Source organism: Malaclemys terrapin, chromosome 4 (genome assembly GCF_027887155.1).
Source record: "Malaclemys terrapin pileata isolate rMalTer1 chromosome 4, rMalTer1.hap1, whole genome shotgun sequence".
Lineage (NCBI taxonomy): Eukaryota > Metazoa > Chordata > Testudines > Emydidae > Malaclemys > Malaclemys terrapin.
In genome coordinates, this window is record NC_071508.1 from 38,543,652 (window position 1) to 38,565,943 (window position 22,292).

At 47.6% G+C, this 22,292-nt stretch overlaps 1 pseudogene; it reads right to left on the reverse strand.

Annotated features, from left to right (window-relative positions):
- Positions 1-22,292, reverse strand: part of LOC128836110 (adenylate cyclase type 10-like) — a 78,234-nt pseudogene that overhangs the window by 41,421 nt on the left and 14,521 nt on the right.

Sequence of the window (22,292 nt, forward strand, 5' to 3'; positions counted from 1 at the left end):
TCTTCCCTTATGGAAATTTGGCACTAATATATGGGGAAGTACTAGCCTAATCCCAGGAAGTAAATGGCTGGTTTATGGCCTGCAGGAGCTGGGCTGCTCTTTTTCTCTTCCCCCTTATTTATTTAGGAAGTTTTAAAAGGCTTACAGAATCATTGCCATGGAATTATTATCATTTTGTTTTTGATATTTACAACAGCTTTTATTTAAAGAAACATTATACAATATAATCATCAAATCTCTCTGTTTAACAGGGTGTTACCTTTGCACTATGCAAGACGTTTTGTTTCTGGTGATTGTATTATTCTGATTACCCATTTATCAAGCCAGGCATGTCCATCAAATGTTAATAATCAAAAACATGGACAGATGTGCTGGGTTTGTTTTTGTTTTCAGGCAAATGTATTTTGTCTGCATATTGAACAACATATCTAAGAATCTATCCGCTACATTTCTCATATCTTAGCTAGTATAACTGCAAGTGATACCATTCCCATAAATATCAAAATCTTTTGGTTGGAAGATATTTGTCACCATAATATCTTGTATCAATTAGTCCACAGATTAACTGTGTGGTGAGTAGGAAAGTGTTTCCTTTAATGTTTTAAATATGTTGCTTTTTCATTTCACTGGGTGGCAGCATATTCTATTATGGAAAACTATAACTGTTCACTATTAGAGGGGTAGCACATAGAGGAAACCTGTTAAGGTTGCTAACAAATTGCATTATAACCTTTTTTCAGTGACTTATACCTTTGTTAGGCATTAAGCTTTGGGACTGAAATTTTCCATGCTTGGTCTCTGCCTCAGATTTGGTTTTTTGAAAAGCTAAGACTTAAAATGGTTCAGCAGTTTTGTCAATGTTAAAAAAATGCGTATTTTCCACCTGCCCTCTTTTTGAGCAGCTTTAGTGTCCCAAAGATTTGGAGCAGGAATAGAAATTTCTCAGGGACAAATAGCATCCAAGAGTTCTAACTCAGTCCCATGCTTTAATCACTCAACCTCACTCCCCTCCCAGAGACAGGAATGGAACCCTGCAACCCAGCATTCTACTGCTGAACGTCCACCACTTACCCTCTCTGCTGCCTCCCCTGGCCCCAGTCTTGCCTCCTTTCCTAGCCGGTTCAGCTACTCTTTCCATTCCCCTCAGCACATCTCCTCTTTGCCCCTTGCACTCTCCTTCCTTCCCTGAATTCCAGCAGCCAGTGCCAGGCCGACAAACATTCCCAGAAAGATGAGAACAGCCTGGGAGGGTGAGTTACTATACACTATACAGTGGGCTGTGGCATTTAAGAACATAAGAACCTGTCTTGCAACAGTGGCCAATGCCAGGTGCTTCAGAGGGAATGAACAGACCAGGTTACCAAGTGATGATGAGTTAATGACAAGTAGCTTACTGAAAAGGCCTTTCCACTCATCATCTACTTCCTCCTCCTCCTCCCAAAGATGGAAGATGAGCATGTTCTTTAAATGGAGGTTCCGCAGCAACTCCTCACAGTAAAATGGGATTCCATGGCTTCTCTGGATCAAGAACCTAAAGAGAGACAAAACTATCACTGACCATTAAAATAAGGGACTGTTATTCTCCTTGGGCGATGTTGGGGATGGTAGCTACATAGATACCATGGTGACAGGTGCCTTAACAACATCTAAGGTTGCAGTTGAAATGGACGAGGCTGCATCAAGTGTCCTGTATGCCTCCTACGTGGTAGATTGCAGGGCTGTACTGAAGATACAGAGTGTGTCGTGGGGTGAATGAGCAGCAGGGCAGGGGATCAGGTTCATATTCAAATGACAGTCAGGTGTAAATCAGCACTTAACGTAGCTACGGTCGTTTACAACAGCTGAGGATCTGGCCCCATGTTTGTTTTTAAATGTTACTAATAGCAACTAGGTTACTAAAACTGGACCCATGTCAAGCCTAAATATTCTCTGCTAACTCATCACATAGGTGTCACCACCTTCCTGCAGAGTTCCAACCTGTCACAGCCAGCCTCTTCCTTAAACACCTTCCTCCTTTCTCCCATAAAGCCCTATCAGTCGCAGAAAAGCTCTCTGGCAAAGTCCATCTAGTCCCCACCTTTTCCTTCTTCAAATCCCTCCTTAAAAGTCACCTCTGCCTGTATGCCTGCAAGACACTGTCAGTTGACATTGGCAAGGCAGATGGCAAGCCATAAGCACTGTTCATTGTGCTAAAATGTACTTGTTTGACTAAGGGTAGGTCTACACTTACCTCCGGACCCGGAGGTAAGCAATCGATCTTCTGGGATCGATTTATCACATCTTGTCTAGACGCGATAAATCGATCCCGGATCGAACCCGGAAGTGCTCCCTGTCGACGCCGGTACTCCAGCTCGGCGAGAGGAATACGCGGCATCGACGGGGGAACCTGCCTGCCACGTCTGGACCCGCGGTAAGTTCGAACTAAGGTACTTCGACTTCAGCTACGTTATTAACGTAGCTGAATTTGCGTACCTTAGTTCGAAGTGGGGGGTTAGTGTGGACCAGGCCCAACACTCACCCTCCCATTCCCACCACCACCACCACCACCACCCTCTTTGGCTACCTGTTGTAACCTACAGTCTCAGTGTTTTTAGGGCAGTGACACTGGAGCCCGCATCCTGACTGGCACCCTTAGGTGTTATGCATCCGAAGAAGTGGGCTGTAGTCCACGAAAGTTTATGCTCTAATAAATTTGTTAGTCTCTAAGGTGCCACAAGTACTCCTGTTCTTTTTGCGGATACAGACTAACACGGCTGCTACTCTGAAACCTATAATATAAATAAATGCCAAGATTTTCAAAAATGGGAGCCTAAAGTAAGACTCTTAAATCCATATTTGGGCACTTAAATAAATTGCCTGATTATTTCAAAAGTGCTGAGCACCCAGCAGCTCCCATTGACATCACCCATACAACTTTAACTGTGCATACACACTATGATTCAATCTTTAATTAATTACTGTCCTCCTCTCCCCCACGGGACTTCTTGCTTCAGTCAATGCACACAATGGAATCTAGGATCCTATGGTTACACCAGTGTGGGGGTCACATAGGAGTCCTTGGAGTTATTTTAAGGGTCCCTTCTACAGTTCTTATACAAAACCAGGAGGAGGGTAAGGAGATTCGCTTAGGCACATACAGCAGTTAGGCATCTAACTTCCGGTTGCTCTTTTGAAAATCTCTCCATTTTATACCAGGCTTTTGATTTGCAATGTTTAAAACAGGCTCGGCCAATCTCTGTTGACCAGTTGCTATGACATTTGCGGCCTCTCAGCCACTTGAATTGCAAAGACTCAAAATGTCAGTAAAGCTTCCTTTGGCAAAATATCTCCCAAGTCCGCTCATTACCTGATGTTTCATTGATTCACAGATTCTAAGGCCAGAAGAAACCACTGTGATCAGCTAGTCTCACCGCCAGTATAATACAGCCCATAGAATTTCCCTGAAATAATTCCTGTTGAAACTAGAGCATATCTTTTAGAAAAAACATCCAGTGTTTTCGTACCATGCTTAGCTTTAGTATCTTAGCAAATATGGAAACAGTACTGGCATGGCCATCTGCATTACAGTAGTAAAATGGAAAAACCAATAAGGATAACATTTTAAAATGCACTGTGCAGGGTTTTTTTTAGTTGATTGCTTTTAGCTGAAAGCAGGTATCAAATAAGGTTTAATGAATTTTTAGCCTTGCAATTTGAATGGGTGAAAGGGCAACCTGGAGCTAGACGTTCGCTAAGTCTGTTTATAAAACTGGAGATGGAAGCCTGGTACAGACTGGGTTTTACCTAAGCAAAAAGGGAACTGCTGATACAACGCTGAGGACTCTCAGCAGGTCACAAATGGATATAGAAATAGGTATAAAGAGTCTAGAACTGGAAGGAGTTGCCCAAATTTGAGGTACTGGCAGCTGTGTTCAGCTGGCTGGAATAATGAAGATAGATGGGTGGGTAAGTCACCACCTGCCCCCTGTGGGACATGTTGAGAAGAGGTGTAGGAGCCACTGGCACTTGATGGCTGGGGGGGTTACTCCAGAAAGCTTATGCTTTACTTTGATGATTTTACCTTTGTTTGTGGGCTCTGGGAATTACTCTGAGGACATCCAGGCTTCACCCAGACTTTGGGCCCCATCACTGGACCAACTGGATCCCAGACTGCCCAGGGATGGGAGACTGAAGATTTCGGTTGGTTTCTTCTCCCTCACCTGTCCCCGCTCCCTGATTCTATGCTCCTCCTCAGCTTCCATCCAACCAACTCTGAGGCTGATGGAACCACATTGCACCATCATGACAGGCCGAGACACCCTCTCAAGCTCTGCAAGCCAGACATGCCACCACTGAACCTGTCTGGAGCTGCCCTGCCTGCATTGATTCCTGGGACAACCCCAGACAGAAAACCGCATTTCCCCAACCTTTGCTGCCTCACCTTCCCTCCCCCTCCTGTGCCAACCCCTTTGCCTAAAGAGCTGGAATAATCTCTGACCATGTTGACCTGAAACCCAGCAGCAAACCTAGCCTTTCTTTCCTTTCCCCAAAGGGGTAGGCCCTTTAATATCAGCAAAGAATTCTGACCACCTTCCCTCTAAAGGACTCTGATAAACACTCCAGTCAGACTAGTTCCAAGGCAGAGCCACTTCCCCGTCAGAACTCAAACAGCTCAGACTGTATTTTCCCTCTTTGCGTTGAGTGAGTAGTGGAAGGAATTTGGACAGGGCTGTTGCTGGACTAAGGTGCACTCACACCTGACTGCTGAATGGTGGGGCAGGAAACAAAGGTCAAGTTAACATCTTAGCCTTCTGCGCTCACCACTCTTCACCACAACAGAAGGGATGAATGGTACCACCTTAGCTCTCTGCCTAGGAGCAAACTGATTGAGAGATCCCCCAAGCAACTACCCTGGGATGTATTTGCAAACCAGAACATTAGAAGGCAGTGACAAGCCAAGAGCGATATGTTAATAACAATAATATCTGGACTTTCTATAGTGCTTTTCATCAGTGTTTTTTCAGAGGCAGTATAATCAGCTTCATTATACAGATGGGGAAACTGAGGGACAGAGAAACAACGTGATCTGCCCAAGGTCACCCAGTAAGACAGTGATAGAGCCAGGAATAACCCTCAGTCCCAATCCAGTGCTCTATCCACTAGGCTACAGTGAATCTTTGCCAAGCCCTAGATGGAATAGCATACAGTTAGGACCAACCAGGTTTTACTAGGTGCTAGGCTATTGGGCTGTTTTGACCCTGCTTTCATGGACCCTACAGAGTCAGTCACTTGACCATGAGCCATTTGGTTCCTCCTTTATGGACCTGCTCCCCTCTGTTTTGCGGAGAAAGGTTGGTTTGCAGCTAAGAGCACAGATCAGGTGCCTATCACTTACATTTCTAGCTCCCGGGAGACGCTGACCACCCCAAGGTCCTCGCAGGCTTTTTGCAGGATCACAGAGGGTTTTAGCTCCCGCAGCTGAACATAGGTGGTCTTTGTGCTGTTAATGATGTTCGCAGCAGAGACACAAGTAGGCCATGCTTGGCGGCCGGGAGGAGATAGAGACATGACCATAAACACAGGGATGCTGGAGAGCAAGTCGTCCAGAAATTCCCATGATGCAGGATCAATGAAGTGGGCTTCATCAATAACAAAAATGAGAATGTTTTTCTCCACTACCTAAAAAAGGGCAAAAAATCGCCTGAATAAGGTGTTGCTTCAGTTACGTATATCTTGCCTTCAGGCCAGGGCCAGGGGTGTCATACCCCCACCCCCGTGACTGCTACTCCAACCTATGGGGTGGAAGAGCAGCTGCAGCTCCTTTGTGTTGGTTAGATAGGATATGGGGATCTGCACAGTAGCATAGCTTGGGGGGTGCAGGGGAAGCAGCCGCTTCCCCTCAGCACATTTTTCAAAAGTGGCGCCTGCCGGGCCGGCGCTGGGCTCCTGCAGGCAAGAGGGGGCAGCATGGCCGGAGGAGCCATTGGGGGGGCGGGCGCGGCCGGAGGAGCGAAGGGGCCGGCTCCTCGGCCATTGCGCCCCATGCTCAGCGCGGCCCCAACATCGCCGCAGCCGCCTCCTGCGGCGGCTCAGGGCTCAGCGGCCGAGCGCACCCCGCCCCTGGATGCGGCAGCAGCAGCATCTCCTAGCAGCGGCTCGCAGCCCATTATACAGTGCAAAGAGAGGCAGGGATGGGAGAGGGGACGAGAAGCCCCAACACGTCTAATGTCCCAAGCGCCTCCCGGAAGCGATTGGGGGACAAATATCAGGAAGCAGCAACAGGCTTCTTCTCCGGGTCCAGTGCTGGGCTGCCAAGCACACCCGCCCGGGCCAAGGGAAACAGGAAGCTGCCGGAGAGAGGTGGGGATCTGCCCGCCTGCCAGCTGCTGCCCACCCCACTGCTCCGCTCCCCCACAGCCCCCCCGGAGAAGCAAGCAGCGCCCGGCACCCCTTCCCCGCGCCCGCAGCCTCCAGCCCGGCCTCAGGGCAGGGGGGCAGCCCGCACCGCCTGGAGTTTCCCGCGAGTCTCTTCCCTCCCCCTCCCGCGGCGGCCGCCCAGCGTGGTGTCATGTTTTCCTCCGAGTCCGAGGTCGCTCGGCAGCTGGTGAGTCCCACCTGGGGGCACGTGAAACTTTCTCACCTCTTCTCCCCCACTTCTCCGACCGCACCCTAAAAACTTCCTCGGCCGGGCCAGGCAGTGCCATGCCCAGCCCCCTCCCCCCGGACTGAGCCCCTCCGAGGGGGGGCGCAGCATGGCCACAGAGTGGCCGGAGGAGCCAAGGTGGGGGAGACGCGGTACGGCTGGAGGAGCCAGCTAAGGGGGGGGGGGGCGCGGAGCGGCCAGAGGAGGAGCCAATGGGGGGGCGCCTTTTTTATGTTTGCTCCCCCTGCACTTAGAACCTGGCTACGCCACTGGGTCTGCATACACATGGATCCATGGCCCCGCCCATGGCCTGACCCCCCGACCACCTCTAACGTGATCTTCTGTGCTGACTAGGGAGGAGACAAGGTCCAGAGCTTTCCTCCCAGGCAGCTTATCCCACTTCATTCATGCACGTGTAAGAGGGCTGTGTCCCTGCACACCGTGGGCAATGTCACCCAAGATGATTACACTCTTTTGGAAAGAGGGGTTATTTATGTTTTTCCACTCTGGGGGTATAGTCCCTGCATTTTGGGAGGAGATCCAAGCTTTGGGACAAAGCGTGAGCCAGTTTCATGGAGAACCCATCCCATAATCTGAATCTGAGAAGGGCCAGAAAGTGCACTCGGTGGTACAGAAAGACATAGTTCCTGCCCTCTAACTTTAGACATCACACAGTGAGTGCAGGTAACAGGAATTAGGATTGAGGAGGGATATAGAGGATAAGGCCATAAGGAAAATGACCGGAGTACACCGTATTCCCAGCCTGCTAACCAGCTGCTCATTAGCAGAATCTGCAAGTCCAGTGCAGTCTGGGGAATCATTTCTCTCCGTTTCACAATAAAGAGAGTGGTTCACCTTCTGCAGTATTTTCACAAGAATTAGTTCCATCTCCTCTGTCCTTGTTTCATGATCCATTTCGGAAACCTCGGGAGAGGTGGGAAACTAGTCAGAAAAAAATGAGAACAGTAAGCAGAAGAGGCAGCGTTCCTGTTCATGATATACACATTCATGGGAAAAGCCCTGATTGAAATGTCCAGCCTAGTGAGATGCACATGTTCATCTCAGTGTCTATCCTTTCCATACAGGGTTTGCATCATCTAGGGCATGTGTACATGAATATACCAAGGCCTCTGCTTCTAGATCCTCCGTCTAAGTCCAGCTGAACAATTAAACTACCATCTGACAGCTCTTTGGTGACCTATGTGAAATAAACTGTTGGTCTTAGTCCTGCTCTTGGTAGGACGGTGCTGACAGCAGAGGAACTATGGGTGAAATCCTGGCCCCACTGAAGTCAATGGGCATTGACTTCCCTTGTGATTCCGTTGACTCTGGTTGACTGACAGTGGACAGGCTGGATACTGGAGGGGCTGTGATAGCTGAACTGCCTTCTCACCCAGAGAGGTGGTACTTTCAGAGCAGAGGTGGGAAGTTGTGTGTGTACAGCAGGCTCACTCCGCCATTATGGGAATTCTGTGGATAAGGAGAAGGGTTTCGTTCTCCAGGGCTGCCGAGCCTGCACATTTCACCCAGCTTCCATTTTTGAAGCCTCACCCTCCATGACACCTTTTTCCCCTTAGGCCTCTTTCGAAATTTGATGTTTCCATGCTGTGCAGTGACAGGCAGCAAAAGCAAATCTTTGAAGTGTGGAGAACAAGAAATGAACTCCCCCATTTACTTTTATGGCAACCAATGCAGCTACCAGGGCAAATCTTTCCCTCCACATTCAACTTTTCTCCACTCCTGTTCCCCTTGAAAAGTCAAATGCAACTTCTCATTGGAGGGGGTCCTCTTACCATCACTGATTAGTATCCACCCATTCTCTTAACTGCTCTCTAAGTGCCCTGAGCCCCCATCTGAACCTCCAACTCCCCAAGCGCTGCCTTCGAAGTCTTTCCTGGGATGACTAAGGGCTATTTCTTGCAATCTCACAAGTCTGTGAGGAATTGCTTCCCTTCCTTCTGTGTAGCTGCAGATGGCCGACATTCTGTGAATATCCTTTCGAATGTATAGGAACAAAGTCCAGGGTGTGTGCACAGACTAGGATTCAGGCTCACCAAACAGGTCAGCATCATGACCGCAAGAAGGCCACTCCCAGAATAAGAGTGAGGAAGTGGGACAGGTGAAGTGGATGGCATCCGATCGACAGCATCATGCCAATAATTCTTCCATGCAGATCTAGGAGCAAACATTTCTGCAACCATACCCAGCACCCTGTATATCCCAATTATAATGACGGTGTTGAATTTCATGAGCATTCACACCTTTGAGCCAGTGTGCAATTTCAGGGTAAGAATAAAAAATGCTGAGATGCTGAATTGGTGTGAAGCCAGGTAAATAACAGAACCCAATTCCACAGACATGCTTTTCCCCCAGAGAGTGAGGGCTTTCTCCATTACCTTGACAAGAAAGATGTTATTCAGGAGGCAATAGTAGGACTCTTCTACCACACTTCGGAGTTTGTCTTGGAGGATTTTCTGTCTTTCAGCATCAGATTTACAGGCCTCAATCCCCAGAAACATGGCCATGAGTGTCTGGATGACAAAAAAATTCTGCTGCACATTTATCTTCGTCAGCTCCATAGCAATAACCCTGCATGGTGAAAATGAAGAGAAATTATAAGGAAGTTCTAATGGGGAGTCAAGAAGAGCCAGGACATTCTGAGAAAGAATTACAGAAACACAAACCTACCACTTACCACATGGACATCTAGACACATAGAAAAAGCTTCTAAATGAAGGAGAAATAATGGAACCAGGGTTTTTCAGCACTTTCTGATCGACCTCCAAGTCAACTACAAGACATTTCAGCACCTGATTTTCTTTATGGATAAATGGCTGAGGATCAGCAAAGGATTTGAGCAATGTCTCCTGGTCTCTGTTTCCTCCATGGCTGGTACAAAACAACCTAACCCCAGAGCTCAGCCTCTCCATTTTTCGCTTTTGTTTGTGGGACACAAAAGATTAACAGCCTTGAACTGCTCTCCAACCACCTTTTCTAACCACACCCCTTTGGGTTACTGTCAGAGTCCAGACTGATCAGTCTGTTTATTGTCTTCTGGAGAACACACCCTTGTCAAAAGCACCTGGCTGCTTTCAGTTCAGTTCCATGCATTCCCCTGGACTCTAAAGTCATCCTGCATTGAAAGACATGCAACCAGACATACCCGTGAGCATCCATCCCATTAGAACTGCTCTCATTGCCCTATCGCATGCATCCAAAAATGCCTTTTCTTAGTGATGGACCATCTCCCAGCCCTTCACTAATGACCTTTTTAAAGTTTGTCCATTTCTCTTGGGGAAAAAAACCCCGCACACTTATGAGCTTTCATCCACAGTTCAAAAGTTGCATTAGCCCACGAAAAGCTGAACAAAACCTTTTGAAATTTCAACATTTTTAATGTTGAAATTTGAAAGGTAAAAAAGGACTTTTTTTTGTTAATATTGTCAATTTTCATGGAAATCTTTCCCCAGCTTTCAACCAAGTATTGAGCTGATCAAAATATTTCAAATTTTGAATTTTCAAATTAAATGGGGGGAAAATGAGGGGAGACTTAATAAAACAAATTTGCAAAATGCCCCCAATTTATTTTTTAGCAGCTCTCCCATCTACACTGTCTTGCTAGACATGTTTCCTCTTTAGCATCTCAGTCGAATAGCACTGAAACATGAATCTGACTTGATCTGGGTCAAGGAATCTCTCATAGGATGGATGGGAGAGCCATCTCTTTTTGATGCGTTTTCATGCCCTGCTAGTTTTGAGGTTCCCAGAAATCACACTTCCCATATGTTGTCAGAAAACAGATGGACGGCTATTCCTCCGGATTCATGGGAGGTGGATAGCTCAACAAATCAACTGGACAAGAAGCCACAGTTAATCAAAGAGCAGGTGAGGTTAATCCTTTGAATCACGGAAGGACCCATCCAACCGTAAGTGAATCTTTCAGATTGCCTCATTTATTAAATGACGAATCAGAGCAGCAGGCTGGCATTGATAGGGATGATTGCACCACTGGTTGTTTCATCGCTCCTGTGACTGTGCTGGCTATTTCTGTACGTGAAATAATAGTTGTACTAAAGGAGGAAGTTACTAAAAGCTCCTCTCCCCCAGGCAGGGCTCATTTAAGCCATTAGAGGTCAGCTTTCAGCCAATTAGCCAGGCATTTGGCCATCTCAATCTGTGCCAGCCTCACACAGCCTCCATACCATTTGGCATTACTGCAATCTCTGGAGGAATGTTACAGCGCAGGATCACGATGCAAGGGCAGAGGTGTGTGGGGCACAGGGGGTCAGGGGTATCAAAGTGAAGTTAAAGACACTTACTTGTGGCCAGCCTCCTGGCCTAAGTAGGCAATTTCAGCAAGTAACTTGCTCTTTCCATAGCCCATAAGGCCTTCATATATTATGACGCGGCCTACTGTAGACCCCACAAATCCTTTCAACGAAGAGTTATAGATTTCAAGCTCTTTTTCCCGACCTAAGAAACATGGAGTGACTTTAAGAAAGCAAAGACCAATGCACGTCCCTTTCCCTCTTTGCTTAGCAGTGGCAGCATGTCTCCACCCATATCGGAAATGCATACATAAGTGTCTGGTTCATTTCCACCTCTGCTGCAATCCTTATCTATCCCTTTCTCCCCACTCATTTTGATAATTGCAGCTCCCCTCTCTAGCATATTCCCAAACCCGACTGTCCAGATTCCAGCACACCGCTGCTACCCTCCCCACCACACACACAAAGAAGTGTGACCACATTATTCCTATCATCACACAACCACTTGTTCATTCCAAAACCTGGTGTCACTCTTCAGATTTGTATCCAGTCTCCTTTACAGACCCTGAGCTACATTCACTGGAGCTGGCACAGGGAAGTATAATTTACATCTCTCCTTATCAGCCTGCCAACCAGGAGATTCATCAGCTCCTACAGGGCAACAGGATTCAAATTTAGAGATGCGGTGGGGCTCACCTGGTATTTATCTCATAGAAATGGAAGGGACCTTGAAGGTCATCAAGTCCAGTCCCCTGCCTTCACTAGCAGGACAAAGTACTGTCCCTGACAGGTAGGTGTTTTTTGTTTTTGGTTTTTTTTGGTTGTTTTTTCCCCAGATCCCTAAATGGCCCCCTCAAGGATTGAGCTCACAACCCTGGGTTTAGCAAGCCAATGCTCAAACCACTGAGCTATCCCTCCCCCCATTGGAGGTATTGGGGTGCTGGAATCTAGCATTTTGTTTCAACCCCATTTGTCAGTAAAGTGAAAAGATGCTAATCAAAGACACAAAGGGAGTGAATATGAGGGGTAAGAATGCGCATGTATTCCTTCGAGACAAGGTGGTGAGTATGAGGAATATCTTTATTGGATCAACTTTGGCTAGTGGAAGAGACAAGCTTTCAAGTCTCACAGAGCTACTCGTCAGGTCTGGGGAAGGTAACCAGAGTGTCACAGCTACACACAGATGGTTAAGCGTAAGGAGATCACACATGTTGCCTGAGACCACTTAAAATGAAGTGGGCAGTTAACACCTCTGCTGGAAACTTTGTTTCTTCCACCAACAGGAACTAGTCCAATAAAAGCTATTCTCTCACCCACCTTGTCTCTCTCCTCTCCTGGGAGCAATACGGCTACAACAACACGGCAAACATGTATTCCACATTCTTGTCTGACCATGGATAGATCCTGTGGTCCATAGCACCATATAAGACCTGCAGGATCAGGCACCACAATGTCAGTGTAAAGGCCCTGTATCTTTAAGAGCATCCCGAGCACATCTCAGAGCTTTACATTTCTGAATGATCCCAAGGGTCAGTCACTTAATATCCTCAAGTAGTGGGTCCCCCTGAGACATTTCCCCCCACATCCATCGCTTCCTTGGGCATCCTCTTCCCAGCAGCAACAACTGCTCCACAGGTTCCGAATGACAAACCAACTGGAGTTCCGAAGAGCTCTGTCCACCTACCCAGTAAGTGGTAATACTCAGACCTCTCCTTGGTGAGCTGCGCTTGGCCAATCATTCTGCAAGGAGGAAGAGAAAGGAAAGCTGCAGTTAAAGAGTGAAAATACTCCTGGTCAAACTGAGTGGGGGCGCAGCTGGGCTGCCCACTCTCTCTGAATCCAAGCACTGCTTCCAAGAACGGTTTCATTATTCTTAGCCTCCTGCCCCCAGACGCTCAAGTTGAGCTGGAGTGAAGTAGTGTCATGGGGTTTCCCTTCAGAAGAGCGCTAAAGGAACATCAATAAGTAAGGAGTCTAATGTGCCGGGTGTAATGGGAGGGTGTATTAATATCCATCGGTGAGAACTGGAGAGCTAAGAAGGAAATGAGGCACAGCAGTCTATGATTTCTCTAGTAAAGAACAACGCAATGCAATGCCTATTAGCCTGGCTTCCTGAAGCTGCTCAAGGATCTGAAGGTACCAAACAATTCTGTATTGCAAATGGGTGAGAGATGAGAGACACGTAGGAATAGACAGATTCAATAAAGCTTGCAGAGGAAAAGATAAGGAAAGCAAAAAAAGCAGAATGAGTTCATACTAGGCAAAGGCTGTAAGGGGAATAAGAGTTTCTATAAACATGTCATGGGAAAAAGAAAGTAAAGCCATTAATAAGTAAGAAGGTGAATGAAATCGATGATTACTCTGAGCTCCTGCGCTGCTTTTTAAAATCTCTCTTTAGCAAGCTATACATTAACAATGGCCCAACTCCTGCAAATTGCTCCCCACATACAGACTCCCATTGACTTTAATGGGGCTCCCTCCACATAGAAGAACTTGTAGGACTGGAGCCTTCGATTTGGACAATGAGAGCAAGGCAGATATTGTATAAACAGTTGTTGATGAAGGAGGTATCAGGATATATGAAAAAACAGAACACATGCAAACTTGGTCTCTGAACTCAATACTAGCTAGCTACACCACAATTGCTATGAATTTGGGGGCGGGGGGGGATTGTACTGCACCTTTACATTTCTGACAGCACAGCTGATGCAGCATGTTCCAAAGAAGGGACCCAAACTGCTCCCTCATGGAGACTTTACTTTTGTTCTTTCTTAGTTTGCTGTGCCCCTTAATCTGAACTGAAAGTCATTTGGACTGAGTCTAGAGGGCTGTCTAGGTGTATGGAGAAATATTGAATGCTTCTACATTTCCATGGTGCAGTTCCCAGTCTCCTAGTAGCTGGAGCTGATGTGGAAGTGGGAGAGAGATGCAAATGAGACACTATAGTTACCCATTCTCTCAAACATGAGGATTAATTAAAGATATGCCAGTTGAAGGTATTTTTACACTGAGCTATTTGCTGTCCAAGCAGCTGTTTGTCTCCTTGACTAAGTTGCCTTGAGTTGATCTTGTGTGGGGAAGTACAGGACTTTGGAGATGAAATTCCCTAGGCCAGCTGTGAGATGATGCTCTGGATTCAGGCAAGGTTGATGCACATTGTGGCTTTGAACAGACAGGACAGCACACACCCCTTTTGTGCTGATCAAAGGAAATTTGCCCTTTCATCACCCTTCCTCCTCCCCCATTGTAAAATGGGGGTGTGACTCTTGGAGCCCCTCAGTGCCAACTAGCAGAGGGCCCCCCCTACTGTAACTCACATCAGGTCTGACACACTCATTGTCCCAACACACTGTTGTCATGATATATATCTCAAAGGTGTCATGAAAGATATCGTATGTAAACTGGTGCCATGCTGGTCCCAAAAATCATTGTGTGATCTATGTACAGATTGGGTACAAAGAGTTATAGATGTGTGCTGGAAATATATTCATGAAAAGTGTTTGAGAAGTAGAGCATAAAATCCAGCCTGCCCTAGGCAAAGGCATGTGTATTTACCTGTCTGACCAGCTGGGCTACCAGCAGAGGACAATGGAAGTATATTTACATATAAGGAAAACAAAGACATCAAGCTAAACAAACGGGGGAGAAGACTCTGGACTTTGAGTAATAGAAGGGGAACAAAAAGACCTTGTAGTTCTCTGTCACTGCAGGGAGAGTAGAGTACAGCACCTTTGGAGCCTATGAAAGAGCTGCTGGAAACATGATGTAAGTGAGAAACTGCTTAGGCAAAGATTGCAACTTGCTAAGATTCAATTTTCGTCATTAGAAAGTGTGTTTTGTTTTGTTTTGTTTGTGGCCTTGCCTGTCTCTTTTCCCCTTGCTTAGCATCACTTAAACCCAAGGGCTTTGTGAATAACCTTTGTCTTATTTTATTACAAACCCATCTCAGTGCTGTGTATTAAAGTGAAGTGTGAGGCTTCAGCTAACCTAACAGGCGGGTGTGTGCTCTGTCTCTTTGGAGGCCGTGAGCGTAAAGTGAGAGGGACTGGATGCTGCAGGGAGACGTTTCTGGGGAACTTGGCAGCTGGGACTCACTGATTGTTACTGGCAAGCCCACATTTAGACTGGCAGAGTCTTGAGGAGTTTGCTGGCAGGGCAGACAGACTGGTGTGTCAGGGACTGGCCACACAGCTTAGCAGCCCCAAAGCTCTTGCTCTTGCTAAGGCAGCGTGGTAACCGTGGCTCACGGTTCTGAGGGTTCTGAGCATGACGTCCCAGGGGACACTTACGGTTTCTCACTGATGCCAAGATAATGATAGACCACGCCGGGATTCACAACTCCTTTCATCTCAGCCTGGGGGAGCTCTTCAAAGAAGCAATGAGGCAGCCTGGAGTTGGCATAGGTCACTGCATCACAGGACACTAACCCCGGATAATACATCATCATCCGGGCAGCGAGATTCACCTTCTGGCCAATGACTGTGTGGTGGAGAGAGCAAGAAAATGGGCACTGAAAAGTTAACTGAACTCCCGCTTATCCTCCTGTGAACAGCTCCATATGTATCCATGCATACATACCCCTCCACCAGCAAAAATACGCAGCCTATACACACACTCTGTGGGTACCCAGGGGATACCAAACATGCACAGGACCAGAGAAACAGACTGTACCTGTGTATTCGTGCCTTGCATGATGGCCAACTATTCCGCAGAACACTGACCCGCTGGTAACCCCGATGGAAACTATCCTAGCAAGCAATGAGAGCAACATGGAGTCAGCAATCCAAAATGTCCAGTCCCTCTTGCCACATCTGCTCATGCACCCTCTCCCCACCCCCACTCCTGTAGTGCTAATTTGTATTGACTATCCCCACATCAGCCAGCTAGGTCTCCCAACAGCCTGTGTGCAGCTCTGTGCGTGTGCAAAAGGGATGGAGAAGAGGGCAAGGAGCTTCCCTCACGCACGTCCCCATGTAATGACAGTTCTTGTGCTTCCCAGAGTGCAGAATGCCATGAGCTGGCATTGCTGTTGGAACTAGCCTCCCCAGAGAGATGGGCCACAGCCCCACCTGCTCTCCACCCCAGCTAGCCGAGCTGACTCCAGGCCAAAGGGAGCCCATGTCCATCCTTTGCAAGTGTGCCACAGAGGCCGCATTCCTTAGGCAACTCCACAGGCACAATGTCTCTTTGACCTCCCCATGGGTGGTGAGTCCCTGTTCTCCCTGTAATGCAAAGCCACAACTGAACCCTCATTTCCTGGTGTGGAACTGGAGGTGAAGCCCTGGCTGAAAGTTCAGGGAAGTATTCACATTTTCTGAACACATTCATCTGCCCACAGTAGAAATCCTGCATGCTTAAAATGCTTCCATGGGTGGGGGAGTGGTGAGATGGGTGTAGAGTTTCAGCCCTCCCACCTTGCATCATCCAGCTGTCCAGTCTGTTATACCACACCCACTGCTATGGTATGCGTATGCCTCCCGTATTTATAATGGGTGCACACAGCAAAAAACTGCTTAACTGTAATTGTCCCTGGACACTGATCTCGCAGGGTACTCACACCTGGAATTTAATTCTCTCACGTGTGACTGGTTGAATTTCCCTGGCTCTTCATGGTTTGCATGCCCCTTAAAAGGAGTGGCTACTGGGCAAAGCACAAGACACACACACCCCTTACTGGCTATCACGCACTATTCCCGGCTGAATATAAATGCTGCCCTCTGAGTGTGCCAGTCTGAATTCTCCTTGCTGAGAGTCAGGAGCTGGAGGAACGTCCCAGCAGAAAAAGGGAGTCAGGTTACACAAAAACTTAACAAGGTAAGTGCCAGTGGTGTAAAAAGGGAGTGGAGTTTGGATTGGTTTTGACATTTATAGACACAAAAGGGGACAAAGGCTCTGGTCCCACAAACATGCAGGAGTTTTATTTGAAGCCTCGGTGAAGTCAGCAGTGCCTGCGTGCCAAGCCACAGGCCTCAAAAATTCAGCAACCGGACCAGAGCATGCTGGAAGATAGCAGAGGGTGAAGGGCTCTCTCCAAGCACTGCTGGAGTCCTGCTAGCTGACAGGCCTCGGGGTCCCCTTCAGCAGGGAGCTCCTCCACCGACTGCAGTCAAGAAGGACTTGATGGGTCCTTCAGAGGCCAGTGGGATGGGGGGTGACAGTCAATAGGGGTTTGGCTCATGCTCTTTGTCCTGTTACCAATGCTCTCAAGGGGAAAAATGCCTTTAGAGATCAAAGAATTGGCCATTCTCACGCAAATGGAGCTGAGAATCCTGCCCAGCTGGCGTCGTTAGTCTTTTACTCTCTCTTTTCTGCAGGGACTGGACTTGTGGGTTGGAGTTTCTTGGGCTGTTGTGGGAGAGGTCAGTGAAGGTGGTTGGCTTTGCATTTTGCTCTGAATGATGCTGAGGTTCACGGTCATCCTGAGCAGGTTCCAGATTCATGGCCAGTCACCACAAAAGCGCCATCAGCCGCACCCACCAGTATCACCTCTGAGGCTGAGGTTCTACTGCTCCAGTGGCACATAGCTGTCTTAGGAGGTCTGGGTCATGTAGAGTGAGGGGGAGCCCAGGGAAACTGGACTAATCCCAAATTTTGTCTCCCAGCTGTCATGTCACTGCCTCCTGCCCACTAAGGGGGCCCTCCTGTTGGGACGAGGGAGTTTCGATGACAAACAAGCCCATTAGCACTCCTGTAGGCAACATGGAGAACTACACCTTCCTGCTTACTTTATTTTCATGGACATCTTAGAACAGAAATTGAAGATTTTAAATGCGCTGTCCAAGGCGTGGGCGCTCTCGTCAGCCTGCTTATCCCCAGGGAGCCCGAACACACACAGGAATGTGCAGCCCTGCCAGGGAGGGGAAAGAAAACACCAGAGGGGTGAGGGTTTTTTCCAAAGAGCAAATCAGTATCAATGTCTGTGGCAAACAGTTCCACTGTGCTCCAGCTCTCCCACCCACCCTGTTAGAGTAGTGCTGTCATACAGTACCCCCAAAATGCTCTGGGAGACCCCACCACCGCCTCAGACTCAGTCTCTTCAGCACCAAGCTTTTTATCATTCCTCCTGATCCCTGCCCTCCTCCTCCCTTCTCTATCCCTAATGACAGTGCCACTGTCCCTCCTGCCTCCTACTAGTCCCGGAGTCTCAGGGGAATGTTTGCCAGCTCCAGCTGCCCAACTGGAATGGCCTTGAAGCTCTGACCCACTTTGTCAAACATAAAGACTTTGTTGATTTTGCCGCTGAAGACGTGGATGATGTTTGAGATCTTCACACTGACATCGTGGATGACCTTGCACAGATCCAAGGTTCTGACGCTTTTGTCAAACTGCAGGTTCACAAAGACAATTGTGACCGGCCGAAGCTCAGATAAATATTCTAGAGGCTGGTTGTCGTCGATCTGAAAGAGAAGAGCCAGATGTACTCAACAGTCCGTACTGCTGGTGAGCGGGAAGCATTCACTAGTTCATACACCCCTCCTCCAGCTGGGCTGACTCTGCTCTCAGCTACAGGTGCTAACTCCACGAGGGCAAAGATGTTTGATCAGCTATTGCCATAGGAAGGAGGGGGCCCCCATCAATGGGAAGCACTCTCCAGTCTCAGGACGATGATCCTTTCAGGAGGACACAGGAACTCAAAGGGGTACAGGGCAGGGGCCCCCATGTGCAGTCCATTCACCCTCTCACATTTACACTGACGGAAAACAAAGGAATTCCAGCCTGCCGTCTCCCTGGGGTCAACACAGTAGAAGGAAGAGGCACTCACTGTTATTTTCACCCGTGGGGTAGTGCTGTAGGTATTCGGTACATTTCCAGAAGAACTCGTCGAACTCAGTCTCAGAGATGTTCTTTATGTATCTAGCCTAAAGGCACACAGAATTAAAGGCGTCTGTCAGCTTCCACAAGCCTAGTGCAGAATTATTCAATAAAACGCACTCCCATCCTTCACTGTCACCTCCATCATCAACCTCCCTGTCAACTGGATGGAGGACACAGCAGTAATCAGAAAAGATTTTTTGGCTGGAGCAAAACAAGTGACGACCCTCCCAACGAATGCAACAAAAAGATTCTGCAGCCTCCAAAGCTGCGGTGAAAAGCCTTCCAATTCCACAATCTTTCTCCTGCTGGGTATCTGTGCAAGCCCCCAGTCCTGCAAATGCTTACATACGTGCTTAACTTGAAGCACCTGATTGGCCCCACTGATTTCAATGGGCTTACTCAGATGCAGGTGCAGAACTGAAGCCCAGCTTCTTCTCATGACACCTGTCACTGAACTATCTCAGTGCCTCCAGAAAGATACTAACTAAAATCACAATAGGCCCACGGTCTGATTCTCCTCCCCATTCTCACAGCTGCTCTCCAAGAACTGATGCAAGGTGTAAGAGGGGGGTGCTCAAAATACCTGGTGGGCTGCAGGTAGCAATGCTCCCACTTCCACTCCCTGGCAGGTTGGTCGTATTTTCAGAGTTTAAAGCGGGGACACCAGGATTGGCGAGGGGGATGGATCAGGGAATTGGGTATTATCCTGTCAGGATGAGTACTTGGGGCCTTTTACAGGAAAAGGCAGGGCAAGTGAGAACAGTATTTACCCTTCTGTGACCCCTTTCTTGTTCTCTCCTAGCCCTAATATCTCCCATTCCAATCTAGCTGTACCCTACCACCCCCCGACCACCCCCTCCACAGTCACTGATTCACCCACACCCTCAACCGACTCCATCAACCTTCCCACTCAACTCTTCCCTCAGCTCCCCACCTGCTGAGAAACACGCCCGACAAACATACCCTTTCCCCCAGGCTGAGATCCTCCCTCTTCCTAACAGACCTCCACAGCTCAGGCCCACACCCTCAGCTCTGAGCCCTGGCCACCAGACAGCCGCAGGCTCAGAATGCCCCCACACATCCCTCCAGGTCTAGCAAATCCATCCCCAGGCTCCAAAATCTTCCCCCTCCTACCTGACACCCATCACCACCAATCTCAGATGCCCCACAGGTCGGAACCCTGCCCCCTGCTCAGAAAGCTCTGGTATTCGCTGCTCTGCACCTCCTCCCTCTGCCACTTGCATCCCTTCTCTTGCAGAGACTCTTGCAGGGGCTGGAGGCTGCAGGAAGCATGGGTAAAGAGCCCCATACTCTGGCTCTGTGGCTCTGTCCCCTGCACTACAGCAACTACACTACCCAGTTCTGAGATCACTGGTGGGGCTTACCCCCCTTATTCCCTAACGACCAGCCACTCCTGGCAAGAGGAAGCCAAAGTTAAGTCCACATTCTTCTATGCCTTCTTACTTCATCACCACTTTCAACTTTCGCATCACCATCCCTCTCAGCCCCCTCTGCCCAGCTGGTCCATTGGATACAGGCCCAATAACAGATATTCACACAAGCATACGTGTGAGGTTGCATCCAGCAGAAGACAATGGGGCACGTAAACACACCCCAGCCTAGATAACAAAGCAATACACACGCCACTGGTTATGAACAATTGTTGCACACTCCACATTGCCCACCTTAACAGATCTTTGATCTTTAATTGTTTCTATTTCTATCATGTTCCTGTTACAGAGTTCCCAGCAGTTCGGCGATAGAATAACCTCGCTTGCTTTTGCTAGGTTTTGGGCCAACCGAACTTCATCCACTGCTCGGCCAAGTACCAGAAAATATTGGTGCTTATTGTCTCCAACAACAACTTTGGAGATGTGACCTGCAGATAGCCCTGACAAGAGAAACAAGATTGTTATGGAGGGCATTTTTACTTTACCATTTGTAATATATGTATCTCAATGATCTTAGAAGCGGATTTTGGAGGCCAACCTATTTTTTGGGGGGTGGGAGGTTTGGATCAGTTCTTGACAATATGTGATATTTATTCCAGGAATCTGAGGATTTCTAGAACAACACTCTCCAATGAATTAAACAGCATGTCGGTTAATAAATAATAATAATGCACACATAATTATAAGGGTCACACGGTAGCATCTGTTATATAAGGTTACAAATTGGTTTCCATTATAACAATCTGTTTATATCTGAAGAAGAAAGCAGTGTGCTGTAATCTTGGGCTCCCATTCAGACAATATCTGGATCTATGAGATTTGTAACAAGCTGTGTTACTCTCTGTGACGTTGCAGTCTATATGGTTTTATAAAAATATGTTAATGAGTGAATATAATGTAATTGGAATATGCTTTATGCAAAAGGTCTCTTGTAAGGTATCATTACAAAGCTTATAATCTACTGAGTGTGATCATCCTATTTGTATAAATGTACCACTCTTGTATCTGAAACTAGAAATATGAAATATAACTCTGAGGGCCTATTGTAATTATGTAAAGTGTGGGCCATTAATGGTGGTTTGGAATCTTGATGACTCCCATTAACCAGGACAATTGACTGCAGATGGCTGTGTTTTACCTGTAAGTCTTATTGTATACGTGTGTGCTGGCAAGTGGGCAATGAAGTCTTGCAGTGACATGTGATCATGTCACCTGAACTGGAATCCATCTTTAACCTGGTGTCTTTCCATTGAGAAGGAGGGGGTGGGAACCCGGAGAGGGACAAAGGATTCCCGCCTTATGCAAAAGATATATAAAAGGGTGGAACAGAACAAAGTGGAGGAGCCATCATGAAGAATCCCTTAGCTACCACCTGAGCTGAAACAAGAGCTGTACCAGGGAAAGAATTGTGCCCAGGCCTGGAAAGTGTCCAGTCTGAGGAAAAAACTTACTGAAGCATCTCTAAGGGTGAGATTATCTGTATTCAGTTTGATTAGACATAGATTTGCACATTTTATTTTATTTTGCTTGGTGACTTTGTTCTGTCTGTTACTACTTGGAGCCACTTAAATCCTACTTTTTGTATTTAATAAAATCACTTTTTACTTATGAATTAACTCAGAGTATGTATTAATACCTGAGGGAGCAAACGACTGTGCATATCTCTCTATCAGTGTTATAGAGGGCGAACAATTTATGAGTTTACCCTGCTTAAGCTTTATACAGGGTAAAACGGATTTATTTGGGTTTAGACCCCATTGGGAGTTGGGCATCTGAGTGCTAAAGACAGGAACACTTCTGTTAGCTGCCTTCAGGTAAACCTGCAGCTTTGGGGCAAGTAATTCAGATCCTGGGTCTTTGCTGGAGCAGACGGGAGTGTCTGGCTCAGCAAGACAGGGTGCTGGGATCCCGAGTTGGCAGGGAAAGCAGGGGTAGAGGTAGTCTTGGCACATCGGGTGGCAGCTCCCAAGGGGGTTTCTGTGATCCAACCCTTCACACTCTCAAATTGGGCTTGTCAGCCATAGGTGGATTCATCAGGCACTGACTAGACCACTTACGCGTACACCATGATCCAGTGGATCAACAATTGCCTATTATTATACCTGATCATAAGTTTCCACCAAGTTCACCTCTTTG